We start from the raw sequence: 15,941 nt of genomic DNA on the forward strand, positions 1-15,941 counted from the left end.
GAAGCAGGAAAGTTGAGGACTCCCGGATCACAGAAGAATAAAACTCCAAGCTAGATATCTGGTCAAGATGGTGCAGTATATAAATGCTGTGCTTACCTTCTCTTACAACCACATCAAAATTACAACTAAACTATGAAACAAGACCATTGAGAATCGCCTAAAATCTTTCTGAACTGAAGCCCTACAACTAAGAACATGAAAAAGGAGCCACCTCGAGACTGGTAGGAGTATAGATGCTGAACAGGCTCATAACACACACTGGTAAGACTATGAAAAATTGGGAGGGATATCTCGGCTGTGGGGGTCCCTCCAAAGAAGTGAGGAGTCCCAGCCCCTCCCCAGCCCAGGGATCCAATGCCAGGGAGAGAAGTCCAAAGACTATCTGGTTGTGAAAACTAGTAAGATTGTGGCTGAGTGAGACGGGGGGTTGCTGGAGTCCCAGGTGCTCCTCTTAAGGGAACCACACATGGACTTACTCACCAACAGAATCACTGGTTCTGAGCTCCAGCTCGGAGACAGCAGCTGGAGAGGCGACAGGGACATGTGGTGGGGAATTGAGGTTTCTGGCTTCAAGACAGGGATGTAGGGGCAGCTTTCTCCTGAATGGAGGAGCTAGCAGGGGACATTATTTCTTTGTTGAGCCTTCCCAATCCTTGCATGCAGATGCAGGTGGCCGTCATATATGAGTCTCCATCAAGCTGGCTAATACAGTTTGTTCACCATGTCCTGGTGATTCTAAGACCCAACCCTGCCCAACTTTTGGGTATATCCAAGCTGCTGCCAGGGTTTTTTTCATACAAACTGCCTGCCTTGGCTCATGCTGCAGACTTTCCTAGGTTCTCTCAAAGGTTCACAGAATCCAGACAAGCAGCATCTGACTTGAGCATGTCCTGTACCTCTGGCAGCCCTAAACATGGCACTAGCAACAGTCAGGCTTGGTTCATGGCTTGGCCTCTCAAAGCACTTACAAGCACAGCACAGGTGGTAGCCATCTGCAGATTTCTTTGTGACGCCTATAAGGTGGTCCCAGGTGGGGCACTGCCTGCAGCTAAACTTGACTAGCAGTTGGTCCCCTCCCAGGTAGTCCTGGAGCTGGTTCTCCCAGTTGCCAGCTTTGAAAAAAGCTGGAGCAGTACCCAGCTGCCTCTGGGAATGACACACCCAAGTAGTGGATTGGGTAGGCACCAGAGCCCTGCTGAGGCAGATCATGCTTTGTAGGGTCAGCCCCTGCACAACAACTCTTCCACTGTAATCAAGGCCAGTCCTTACAACCAGTGAGCCTAAGGGTCAGTCCCTCCTACTGATGTGCAAACAACAGCCAAGGCTGAACTACAAGAGGAGGGCATACACACAACACACACAAAGGACATACCTGGAGCACGTGGCTCAAGTGACCAGGAAGATTGCACCACTGAACCCCACAGCACACCTACTATATAAGGACACTCTATTAAGAAGGAGAGACATATCATCCCTACCTAATTCATAGAAATAAACTCAGGGATGCAGCCAAAGTGGGGAGACAAAGAAAATGTCCCAAATGAAAGAATAGAATAGAGCTCCAGAAAAAGAACTAAACAAAATGGAGACAAGTAATTTACCACTTGCAGAGTTTCAAACACTGGTTAAAAGGATGCTCAGTGATCTCAGGGAGAAAAAAAAAAAAGTAAGAAACATAAAAAACAAAACAAAAAAACAGTCAGAAATAAAAAATACAATAATAAAAATAAAAAATACATTACAGGGAATTAACAATCAACAGTGGATTAGATGATGCAGAGGATCAAATTAGTGATTTAGAACATAAGGTTGCAGAAAACAGCCAATCAGAACAGTGAAAAACAAACAAAAAAAAGAACAGAAAGAATACACAAAATTGAGAGTTTAAGGGGCCACTGGGACAACATCAAGCCTACCAACATTCATGTCATAGAGGTATCAGAAGGAGAAGAGAGAGAGCAAGGGATTAAAACCCTGTGTAAAGAAATAATGACAGAAAACTTCCCTAACCTGGTGAAGGAAACAGACATCCAAGCCCAAGAAGTGTTAAGAGTTCTAAACAGATAAACCCAAAGAGGCCTACACCAAGACACATCACAATTAAAATGCCAAAGGTTAAAGACAGAGAGAGAATATTAAAAGCAGCAAGAGAAAACCAGTTAGCTACATACAAAGAAGCTCTCATGAGACTGACTGTTAGCTGATTTCTCAACAGAAACTCTACAGGGTTTAGCAGGAAATATTCAAAGTGATAAACAATAAGGACCTACAACAAAGATTACTCTCTCCAGCAAAGCTATCGTTTAGCATCAAAAGACAGATAAACGGTTTCCTAGACAAGAAAAAGCTAAAGGAGTTTATCAACACCAAACTAGTGTTACAAGGAACCTCAGAGGGATTTTTTTAAGACAAACAAACACAATAAAAAATACGAGCAATAAAATGGCAATAACTATATACCTATCAACAATTACTCTCAAATGTAAATGGATTAAATGCTCCAATCAAAAGATAGGAGAGCTGAATGGATTAGAGAAAAAGCCCCTTACATATGCTGCTTACAAGAGAGTCACTTCAGATAGTAAGACACACACAGACTGAAGGTAAAGGGATGGAAAAGATATTTCATGAAAAGGGAAACAAACGAAAAGCTGGGGTAACATTACTTATACCAGACCAAACAGACTTTAAAACAAAGAATAAAACAAGAGACGAAGAAGGACCTAGTAATCCCACTTCTGGGTATTTATCTGAAGAAACCCAAAATGCTACTTCGAGTGGACATGCTCATCCATATGTTCATTGCAGCATTATTTACAATGGCCAAGATATGAAGGTAACATGGGTGTCCCTGAATGGATGAATGGATAAAGAAGAGATGGTACATATATACACTGGGACATTACTTAGCTTTAAAAAAGAATGAAATCTTGTTGTCTGTGACAACATGGATGAACTTAAGGGATATTATGCTGAGTGCAGTAAGTCATACAGAGAAAGAAAAATATCCTATGATTTCACTTACAAGTCGCATCTAAAGAACAAATTAAACCAATAAATGAAACAGAAACAAACTCATAGATACAGAGAATGTTTTGATGGTTGCCAGATAAGATGGGGGTTGGGGTGAGGTGAAAAGTGGAAGGGATTGAGAAGTACAAATTGGTTGTTACACAGTAGTCATGGGGATGTGGGGTATAGCATAAGGAATATAGTCAGTATTATAGTAATAACCGTGCTTGGCGTCAGATGGGTACTAGATCTATTGGGGCGATAGATTTGAAGGGAGTTCGCAGCAGGGTGAAAAATGTGAAAGGATTAAAAATTACGGATTGGTAATTACAAAATAGTCATGGGGATATAAAGCACAGGGTACATAGTCAATAATATGGGAATAACTATGTATAGTGCCAGGTGGGTAGGTACTAAACTAGTCAGGGGGATCACTTCCTAAATTATATACATGTTTAACCACTATGCTGTACATCTGCAACTAACATAAAATAATAGTGAATGTCAACTCAAATTGAAAAATTAAAAAAGGGGGGGGAGATAAAGAAGAATAAGAAGTTCAAAGTTCCAACTATAAAAGAAATGTCTTGGGGACGTAATGTACAGCATAAAAATATAGTCAATAATATTGTGATAGCATGATACAGTGTCAGATGGTTGTTGAATTTATCACAGTAATCACTTCTTTAACATTGGGACTATAATCACTAATGTGGTCATAATGCTGTATAGTGCCATGTGGGTACTATTGAATAACTATGATGTACACCTGAAACTAATATACTATTGTGTGTTAGCTATATTTTAATAACAATCTTAAATATATATATATATATCCTGAAACAAATCCAAGCTGGAGTATTCTTTACAAAATAAATAACATAAAATATGAGATAAAATATGTTTTATAATCATACGTAGGTTCAGAACACAGTAGTATCCCAGTGTAAGAATTTAAATATGAGCCATATTTCAAGAATATTTGGAGAAAGATAAGAAATGAGGTGGAGTCTAAAACGAATACAAATGCTATTGTTTGAAAAATACAATTAGTTAATAGAAAACCTTCTACCTCAACAAGTCATCTTTTTAATTAAACAATATGTATTTCCCATGTCTCTTTTATATGTACCAGGAAAATATCTCAAAACGTTAAGTTTTCATGTGGAAAAGACCAGAGAGGCTTCAGGGTATTTCTAGTTCTATAACATATAAATTATAAAAGCAATATTGTAACAATGAAAAAATTTTAAAATTCAGTTATCACATTCATTTTCTCTGTTGATTTTACCTTGTTGTTGCATTAGGTCATTTTTTTTTTTTTTTTTTAAGTATCCTAAGTCAGTAGTTTCTACATCTTACCTAAATAATCCTCTCTTATCTTTGACTCTTTCAGTGGTAATTCTTGTTTCCTGAAGAAAGAAACGATACCCCCTTTTGGAATATTCTCCTGACACACGGAGGTGAATCTTCAGGAAGTATGTGGACTTATGAGACCATCCCCCATGGGTTAAGATGAAATTGACTCCTTCTGTCAGCCTTATGTGATTCAAACTCAGAGGATGGAAATGTGGGGAGAATTAAGAAAACGGATTAAGCCTGAGATAGGAAGAAAAACATCCTCTAAAAATTTGTGGCAAAGGAAACAAAAATAGTGGCAATAATACAGAAGAAAGTATCTTACCAGATTTTTGAAGTCACCAGACGATCCGGGAGTCCAAGCCTAAAAAAATAAAAAAATAAATAAATAAACAAAATAAAATTAAATTAATAATAATAAGGGAGACAGAATAAAACAGTTGTTTTAGAAATATACAATAAAATTTCATAATTCTATAATACTATCACATTTACAAGTATTGCAGAGTTATGAAAATGCTTTAGAAAATAATATTTACATAAAAATATTTTTTACTTAAATTGAAGTGTTTATTTCATCTCATTTTATCATGAAAACAAAGGAAGGAAATATAGTAGACACCCTGAAAAGATGTTTCTAATTATTGAAGTGACCATAATAATTGTTCATTTTAATTCTATAAATACTCTAAAGAAGGGAGACTATTATTACTAAGTTTATTTGAAATCCTCTAATATGTATTACTACATATATTTAATTTTCTTATGGGCAAGGCAAACAACATCTTCAATTTTAAAATTTAACCCATATTTCTGCCTTTGCTGGCTAATCAGACAGTAATTAGGTTCACGTCTGGTTAACGGTTGAAAAGTAAATTCATGGAAGATGCTATAATGATAAAAATAAAAGGGTTTTAATTTCCAAATTACATTAAAATGCACCCTCTATTTTTCAAAGGCGTTTGGTGTTCAAAGGAAAGGCAGTATTTGAACAGCACAAATCCCCAAGAGAAGACCCAGCACCTGCCATGGGATACAAAGGTTTTATAAATGTTGTCTTTTGTAAACGCAGTGGCAAACACTGTGAGACCTTTTGTAAATATGTTTCCTACCTCTGTGTTTGAACAGAGATATTGAACTTCTAACATTTATTATTATAAAATAAAGGAGAGTTTTTTAAACATTGATGATCACCTTTTCTTTTTGCCTTGGGAATCAAGTTTGAAACCACATGTTGTGTGGACATTGAACTACCTATCTTTCCTTGAGAGAGAATGGAAAATATACGAACTGTGAAGAGGAGTTAATACTATGTGTGTGGTTTTCTGTGTATATAAATAACTCTGCATCTTATTCTCAGAACATTTAAATTAGATTTTTGACCAAAATTAGATACATAATGCTGGACCCCTAATTGGTAAAAAATTGCCTAGAACAAATTTTAAAATTCCTTCTTGAGGGCCGAGAATTATTTGAGAAGACTAGCTGCTCACTTGAGAGGAGAAAATAAGCAATTTTGTTGTATTTTTGAGAGAGATCTTTGAATTCCCTAGCTTGGATTGAAAGGTATGTGGATGGTCTGTTTCCTGGAAGCCTCTGTCCCTGGATCTTAGTTCTGCTCATGGAAGCCATAGAGAATGTCTGGTATGTTTTTTCCTTTTTTTTTTTTTTTCATAATTTGACTTATTTTTCTGTTATGAGTTAAAAACCACACAAGAAATCTGCAAAAATACAAATGTGTATAGCTTAATAAATTGTTACAAACTAAATGCTCACATATCACCACTTATATAAAAACTAGAACATGACTAACATATAGAATCCCACAGCTTGTTCACATATATAAACAGCACACACACATACGGCATACATACACACAGCAAATATATGCATATATATACACATATATATATACATACATAGGAACGGAGCTTGAATCTACTTAGTTACTCCTTGCTGGTTACGCTAAAGCACACACATTTCAAATAAAACTAAAGAGCATCTGAGGCAACACAGATGCATATATAGGATTTGTGTAAATGTAGCATCAATGCCACATATTCATCATAATTTTACATGGGATATTAACTATGCATTGCCACAGAGGTAGAGCCCTTTGAACATATCATGTAATGTCATTGTGTGTGTGTGTATACACACACACAAACACGTATGTATCATACATATATATGTGCACAAACACATGTTTTCAGTTTTTTTGGTCATTGTATAGCTTTATTTTACTTTGCCTTTGAACTTATACAATTGAAATCATACACTGTATTTTCTTCTATATCTCATTTCTTTCCCTTAACATCATGTTTGTGAGATTCATCTGACTCCTTGCTTGTAACTATAATTAATTTTCATTACTCTGTAGTATTCTTCGGATGGATATTATACGATTTATGTATTCAATCCTCTATTGGAAGATATATGGATTGCTTTTACTGTTTAGTTATTATAAATGGTTCTACTATGAGCATGATTTTATACATGTACATATATTTCTGTTGGAGATTTTCTAGGAGTAAATTGCTAGGTCAGAAAATGTGCAAATGTTCTGCTATAGCAACATTGCCAAATAGTGCATGAGAGTTGCCCTGGTTGCACAAATTCACCAGAAAGTATTTTTATTCTGCTTAATTTTAGTCATCAGTTTACTATGGAGTAGAATATAATTATACTTTTTTCTTTATACTAACTTTATTATTAACGAGTTTTATGGCACTCCAAATATTACTCATTTATATATATTTATTTAAGAAAATAATTTTCAATATTCTTGTCCATGTTCTGGTTGTCTTCTCTGTACTGATTTGTAGAAACCCTTTACGTATTCTAGATATGACCCACTATGTTGTTTTTATGCGGTGAAAATATATTTCCCACTCCACGGCTCAACTTTTTATTCACTTAGTGTACATTTTGTTGCAAATTATTCTTTAATTTCTCTGCCATCAAATTTAACCATCTCTCTTTGTTTATTTCTTTTTATGTCCTGTTTATTATACAAAATAATCATGTATATTCTTTGTTTTCTTCAAAAAGCTATGTTATGTGATTATTTGTGAACCTCTCACATCTAATCCAAAAATCTACCTGAAATGTATGTTTTGCTGTATGAGTAGAGGTATATTTTCATTATACTCCAAATTGACCAAACAAAATTTAATGTAAATACCCTAACTTTCCTCATTGTAGTACAATACTAGTTTTGTTATAAAATAAATACCCATGGATGCTAGGCTCTGTTTCTCAATGTCAAATCTAGATGTTTCCATTTAACTCTCTGTCTATATCATAAAGTAACTACCTTACATAAAGTAACTGTATGATACCAGGTCTGACAATTACATTCACAAACTTGTTGCAATGACGTTGCTAACCATTTTTGATATCAGAGAGATTATTCATTACAAATTTGTACCAACTGGACAGTTAACCAATTTTAGTATTTAAAAGTGCTGAAAAGGCTGCATGAAAAAGTTAGATGACCTGAACTTTTCACCAACAATTCATGGCTCTTGTATCACGACAATGCACCTGCTCACACAGCACTGTCTGTGAGGGAGTTTTGAGCCAGTAAACAAATCACTGTATTGGAACACACTCCCTACTCACCTGATCTGGCCCCCAATGACTTCTTTCTTTATCCAAAGATAAAGAAAATATTGAAAAAAAGCACTTTGATGACATTCAGGACATCAAGAGTAATACGACGACAGCTCTGATGGCCATTCCAGAAAGAGTTACAAAATTTTTTTGAAGGGTGGACTAGGTGCTGGCATCCCAACGGGAGTACTTCAAAGATGACCGTAGTGATATTCAACAATGAAGTATGTAGTACTTTTTATAGAATGAGTTCGCAAACTTAATTGTCCAACCTTGTATACCTTAGTGTCTAGTAGAGCAGACCTTTTACCTTTACCTTCATTGAGTTTTTTAAAATTTTTTGAAATATAATTGACAGAACATAAAATTCACTGTTTTATTATTTGTATCAGGTGTACAAAACAACATAGTGATTAGACATTTACACACTTCACAAAGTGACAAATCCAACAAGGCTACTACCCATCTGACACCGTACACAGCTATTATAATACCATTGACTATATTCCCTATGCTGTACTTTACATCCCGTGACCATATACATATACATATACATATACATATACATATACATATACATATATACATACACATACGTATACATACACAAACACATACACACATATATGTATATGAATATATATATATATATATAATATATATGTGTATAATATATACACATATATATTATATATATATATGGTAGTTGACATTCAGTATTATTTTATATTAGTTTCAGTTGTACAGCGTAGTGGTTAGGCATTTAACTTATGAAGTGATTCCCGATAAGTCTGGAACTCGTCTGAGACTATTCAAAGTTTCTACAATATTATTGACTATATTCCCCATACTGTATTTCACATCCCCTTGACTTTTTTTTAACTACAAATTTGTACTTCCTAAACCTTTCACCTTTCCAACTCATCTCCCCAAATCCCTCCCCTCTAGCAACCATCAGTTTGTTTTCTGTATCTATGAGTCTATTCCTGTTTTGTTTGTTTGTTTAGTCTGTTCTTTAGATTCCACATATAAGTGACATCATATGGTACTTGTCTTTCTCAGTGTGAACTTATTTCACTTAACATAATAACTTCTAGGTCCTTCCATGTTGTTAAAACTGGTAAGATTTCTTTTTTTTTTTTTTTTAATTGCTGAAAATACTCTATTGTATATATATACCACAATTTCTTTATCTAATCATTTACTGATGGGCATTTCCCTTGTTTCCATAACTTGGCTATTGTAAATAGCTCTGCAGTATAATTCACTGTTTTAAATTGTACAATTTAGTGGTTTGTAGTATGTTCACAACATTGTGCAAACATCACCACTAATTCCAGAACATCTCTAATACATCAAATTGTTATTAGCCATCAAACCGATTTCTCCCTTAGCCTCTTCCCCTGACAACCTCTAATCTGTCTCTATGGATTTGCCTATTCTGGACATTTCATACAAATGTAATCATACAATTTGTGGACATTTGTGTCTAACTTATTTCACTTAGCATATTTTCAAGGTCCATCCATGTTGTAGCACATAGCAGTCAGTATTCCTTTTTATGGCTGAATGATACTACATTGAATATATAAAACACATTTTGTTTACCTATTTATTAGCAGAAGAATTTTCATTGTATTCACTTTTGGCTATTATGAATAATGCAGTTGAACATTTGTGTACAATATTTTTTTGTGTGTGAAATATGTTTTCAGCCCTCTGGATATATATTTAGGAGCAGAGCTTCTAAGCCATATGGTAATTCTATATTTCACTGTTTGAGAAAATGCCAAACTATATTTCACAGTGAGCACAGCATTTTACATTCCTACCAGCAATGCATGAGAGTTGCATTTTCTCCATCCTCACTTATTTTCTTTTATTTTTTCTTTTCTCTCTTCTCTTTTTTTTCTTTTCTTTTCTTTTCTTTTCTTTTCTTTTCTTTTCTCTCCTCTCCTCTCCTCTCCTCTCCCCTCCCCTCCCCTCCCCTCCCCTCCCCTCCCCTCCCCTCCCCTCCCCTCCCCTCCCCTCCCCTCCCCTCCCATCCCCTTCCCTTCCCTTCCCTTCCTTTTCTTTTAAACTATAGCCATTATAGCCAGTGAATGTGATCTCATTGTGCTTTTTACAGGTTTTGAATTTTTCAATTACACTTGACATACAATATGATATTAGTTGCAAGTATAGGACATAGTGATTAGACATTTATATAACTTACAAAGTGATCACCCCAATAAGACTAGTACTCGGATGACACATAGTTATTACAATATTATTGGACTATATTCCCTATGCTGTAATTCACATCCCCATAACCATTTTTATAACTGCCAATATGTATTTCTTAATCCCTTCTCCTTTTTCACCTAGCTCCCCAATCCCCTTCCCATCTGGTGACCATCAGTTTGTCCTCTGTATCTATGAGTTTGTTTCTCTTTGTGATTTTGATTTGCATTTCCCTAGTGATGAATGATGTTGAACATTTTTTCATGTGGTTATTGTTCATCAGTACATCTTATTTGGAGAAATGTCTGTTCAAATCATGTGTCCACTTTATAATTGGGTTGTCTTTTGTATTTCTGAGTTTTCACTACTCTTTATATTCTGGATATTAATTCCTTATCAGATATGATTTCCAAATATTTTCTCCCATTCCATGGATTGCCTTTTTATTCTGTTGTTTCATTTATCTCAATCATGTGGTAGAAATAAATACAGAGATAAAAGTGAATGCATGAGTGAATAAAACCATTTTATTTAAATGGAATGGCACCTGACAAATGCATACCTCAGATCCTTTAGAGGAAGGTTAGAGCACTGGAACTGAAATGTCAGTTTGTGATCTGCCTCTACTGCTTTTAAGTCTTGTTAATTTAGAATATTTATCTAATTTTCAGTTTCCTCTTCTATCAAAAGGAGCTCTTAATACCTAGTTCTTATAGGGTTACTATAAGAATTAAAAAGTTATTCCTATGAAGATACCTAGGACGTGCTTGTGTCAGAGTGCGGGCTCATAAGCTTAGATAAACTAAGCCTGAGATGCAGCCTGACCTTCCAAAGAGCCCATTTCTCTGGTATTGTAAATAATGATCTATTCCTCCACACCATCTGTGTAGTCAGCTGCTCACAGACTGTATTCTCTTCCCTTTCCAAAGTCATGACCTTTAACTGGAAGAAGGAATTAAAACATCACACATGCTACCCCACACCCCAAGTTATGCTGCTTTGTACCTAAGACTTATGTCACTAAATACATATTCTAGGATTTTTCTTACTGGATAAATTGCCCTCACAAATACTAAGAGTAAACTTGACAAGTTCTCTTCAGGTCTCAATCATGTCCATCCGAGTTTTTTATTTGAGAAGACAAAATACCAGCTAATTGGTTATGTAAATCTGTATAACGCAGTCACTCTACTGCTTACATTAATAGTCACAATGATAGGTATCACCCTATTTTCTAATGTCTATGTGTTCAACATAATTTATATGATTGGTCAGTATCTTGAGGAGGCCATTCAATTTAAGTATATTACTTGGACTATTTTTTTTTTTTTTTTTTAAGCCCCAGGTATTCTCCTGCACAAATACTGATTTCTACCATTCTCAATTTGAATTTTAACTCAGTTGGGGTGATTAATGCAACATTTCAAGTTATTGTACCTCCAAACAATTAATGATTTGTGATGAATTGTAAAGGATATTCATGCAATTATCTACATGTGTTCTTATTGGAAGAATATTTTTCTACTTTTTTTTGGAGGGGAAATAGAGTTATTTTTGTAAGTAGAAAGCCAACAGCCAAATTGGAGGCAGAAGATTCAAATAAAACAAATATGTTCTGTAGACTTTGTAGATTTGGATATATTTTTATCATTTTTAATAATTACTTAATGCTCTGCAAGACCAAGTTTGAAGAATTGATCATGAGTTGACACATTTTCCATAGTATCACCTCAGTTTAGTTTAAATACCTCTAATTCATTAAACATAGGTTATGTATTTCAATGCACAGAACCATTGCTATAACTGTAATCATTTCACCAATGATGTAAACAGGAACTTCCTGAATTTTACTTGGAAGAAAAGTGCTACTCTGAGACATTTTGTGTGGGGAATATATATGTGTGTGTGTGTGTGTGTGTGTGTGTGTGTGTACACACACACACACATATGTATATGTATTACTGCATCCTCCTCTTGGTATCCACAATGCAGATTGGCAAATGAAGAACTATTAGGTGATCCATGACAGGGAGATATTTAATCTGGCTTAAGATGCCTTGAGATGCATCAAACTTATTTAAACCATGGAAAGATTTTATTTCACATAAATCACACAATCCCATTAATTAAAGTTGCTCACTTTGAAACTATAATATTAAATGTAGTTTGATGTAAGAAAAATTGACTACAACATATTTCAATATGCCTTCCATTTTGCTCCTATCTTATCTCATGTTGCAATAATACCTATACCTTCACTCATGTATTCATCAATAAACTATGAATCAGAAACTTTATTAGGTGCCAAGGGAAACATATGACTAATACACAATTGCTGCTTTCAAAAGCTTAATGTTAACCAGTGAAAACTGAAGTAAACAAATAATTGCCAGGGATGGGAACTGCTAATAATAAGAATTTGTACATAGAACCCTGAACTAATTAAACAAAGTTATTACATGAACATGTTCTGAGATGCTAGTGCAATAGGTACAAATTCTCCAAGTTGTCAAAATCAATACCTTTTTGGGGGCTCACATGGCTCTTTTTTGCCTACTCTTTCAGCTGGGAGGGACCAATGAGAGAAGCGTCTTAATTTCCACCCCTGACCATGGGCAATCCTGAACACTAAGCAACTGGGAGGAAGAAGCAGAGGGATTTTCCATGGATATATTTCACATGGCTCCTTCAGACTTGTTGTAAAGGTCAGTTTGTTTCCCGCTAGAAAGTCAGTTGGATTGCTTTTGTCTATTGTATTTACTACTGCAAACCTGTGCCCAAGATCTAAAATTTAGCACATGGAAGGTACTAAATAAATAGTTTCAGAATCAATCACTTTGAGCATGTTCAGTTTTTGGTACTCGTGGTTCCAGTGATTGTCTAACCGAGCCCTCTACACTTCAGGCTCTTCATTCCCCTAAGTTCCAACATTAATCCGAGCACCATGGAATAAAAGTAACTTCTCCAAACAAGGCCCCTAGAGTTCATGACTATGAAAATCATATCACTTTCATTCTAACCTAGAAGAATGGGTGGAGTCAGTTGGAAATGTCTCCTGACAAGAGGCTTCATTTCCATCACACCATAAAAACTAAGTTCCTAAATTTAATAATCTTGCAAATAAACTGATTCTTGGTTATTCATATTCTACCAAAGCACTAAGCCTAAAATACCATTTCTCTAGGATCTTTATCTTTGATTCTGCCACGTTTAGCTAAAGGGATCATATCCCCATCTTCCCAGTTTGTTTCTTTGTTACCAACTACTCTAGTAATCTATTCTGATTGCTCTCCCTACCTTTCATTTAATTCCATTTAGTGAAAAAAGATGTCATCATAAATTCCCTACAAAATTTAATTCTATGCCAAGTTTTGCTAGTGATTCCACATTCTAAGGCAGGATAGGTAGCATAGGAAATTGACAGCCCCCTCCAGGGTATAGCATGAGGTGCCTCAATGGTAACACAAATAACAAGTGACTGTATCCAGCAGCTGAAGCTGGAAAAAAGCAAGAACCAGTTTCATCCAGGTAGGCTGATCCTTATGATAGTGACTTGACCTTTAGCTAATCATAATGTTATTATAATCTCATTTACATTGAAGTTATGACAACTCCCATCATGCATCTGACATCATAACAATTCTGGAGGAACCAAATAAGGAAGAAAAAGTGGGAAATGGAGGGTCCCACCCAGGGGGAGGAGATGAATAAATCACATCAATGGGACTTCATCAATTCCCTCCCTGGGAGGGGTAAAAATTCCCATCTGGACTTCCTGGGCACAACTCATCTCTGAGTTACCCCGCACTTCCTTCTCAAGTGTGTACTTTCTCTTCAGTAAACTCCCTGTGCTTTCCTACATCTGTCTCACCCTTGAATCTTTCTTAGCAGAGACAAGAATCTGGTCACCACTGTTCCGGGTGGAGTCCTTTCTTGGCTATTCTCATGAGACTCCAGCGACACTTACACTAGTTTTTCAGTTGGCTGATCTGCTCCTGCACGTCTAACACTGCACCCTAAGACCTACCTACTCAAGCCTCACATTTGGATTTCCACTGTTGGCCAAGTCTCCTTTTTCAGTTGCTTGGAACTGTGCTATATGACAAATAATATGGAAGAACCGGTTGGTGTGTCCATTTGTTTAACATATTTAACTGAGAATACATTTTGGGGACAGATATCCAATTTTAACCCCTCTTTGGTATAGTTTCTTGAAAATTGAATGCTTTTTATTTTTACAGAATAAAGTACAAAGGCAGATGCTTGGAGAAACTAGATACATGGAAAAAAAAATCACTGAAATTCTTGCTGTTCACAGCTAGTCCTGTAGACAGTGTTATACAAAATGATTCATAAATATCCAAATGAGATACAAACAATTTTCAGTTAGTTGGTGTTCAGGGTGACTCAGATAGCAGGTGATGAAGCATGGAAATTGCTTCAAAGAACTTTACATTTGCAACACTAACCTACTGTTTTCTTGAGTGATTTCTGAGGAGATAATTTTTTAGTTCCTGTTTTCAATAAGGGGATAGTATGATAAACAAAAGCAGTTCTATTTGTTTGTTTGTTTTTTCCTTTTTCACGATAGATTAAAAAATAATGTAGAAAGATTTCAGACCAATCTTGAGACAGGGAAAAGTACCTTTTGCTTTCTTCGTCTCTTTTGCTTTGCCATGTCTATGTCTGGGAATTAGGTTGTTTTAGATAATAAAAATTTTAAAGGAAGCAAATGTGATCCTGTTTCTCAGGCTTCAAATGGCTATCATTAAGTTGTTTTAGAGGCTGGCTTCCAGAACTAGATTTTATGATAATTACATCCAAACAATGAAGGTTTCATCAAAGAATGGGGTACATTTTTGTTTGTCATTTTATACTTATGTAAAGCTCACTACGGCCCAGGCCCTGCTCTATTATACATACTAATTCATTTGCAACTCACAACAGCATTACGAGGTACATATTATGATTACCATCCTCATTTTACAGAAAGGAAACTAAAACATCGAGTTGTAGAACCATTTGCTCCTGGTCACTAGTAATTGACAGAGCCAAGACTTGAACCCTAGCAATCTATCTCCACAATCTCTGCCCTTCACCATTATACGATACTGTCTTCTCACATGACCTAATGAAAAAGTAACATATGAAATATTGCACTATGTGCCAAATATGGGAAAAAGTCACAAAGAAGAAAGCTTTAGAAATATGATCACAATAAAGCTTGCATAGGCATCTCCTTGTTTGATAACAACTGCTCCTCTTATCAATGATCAATATGTTGAATCACATTGTGAGTTAAATTGGTTACCCAACCGGAGAACAGGGTTTCCCTACAAAGTCTCTATCTCTCTCAACGAGCTGGCAAAAATTATGTAGTGATTACAACTTTCATTCTGATGTCAGTCAAACTTGGCTTCAGACCTTAACTTTCTTTGACTATCCTTTGGCAAATTACTGAATCCCTTACACATTTAATACTCACAACGGCCTCACTACTTGCAAAAGGTACTATCTCTATCTCCATTTACAAATGACAAGGTTGATTCACAGAAAGTTTTAGTAACTTGCATAAGGTCACACAGGAATGGTGGCAGTGCCAGGTTTCCTATCTAGGCAGTTTGGCTCCAGAACGCAGGCTCGTTGAGTTACCCTGAGGATTAAATAAGGACACCTCCTTTGACATCCCCCAGTCAATTCTACTTTATTTTGTTTCCAAAACCTCTGCACCT

The 15,941-nt window shown here is 35.7% G+C and overlaps 1 protein-coding gene across 41 annotated transcripts in view; it reads right to left on the reverse strand.

The window, feature by feature from the left end:
- PTPRD (protein tyrosine phosphatase receptor type D) overlaps positions 1 to 15,941 on the reverse strand; it is a 2,065,421-nt gene that overhangs the window by 1,270,354 nt on the left and 779,126 nt on the right. For all 41 annotated transcript variants that reach the window (XM_088793168.1, XM_074330438.2, XM_074330432.2 and 38 more), the window contains one exon: positions 4,697 to 4,735. The gene's annotated coding sequence lies outside the window, so the exon portion shown is untranslated. The remainder of the gene's footprint in view (positions 1 to 4,696; positions 4,736 to 15,941) is intronic.

Source organism: Rhinolophus sinicus, chromosome 16 (assembly GCF_057876585.1).
Source record: "Rhinolophus sinicus isolate RSI-liver-muscle chromosome 16, RSI-T2T, whole genome shotgun sequence".
Taxonomy (NCBI): domain Eukaryota; kingdom Metazoa; phylum Chordata; class Mammalia; order Chiroptera; family Rhinolophidae; genus Rhinolophus; species Rhinolophus sinicus.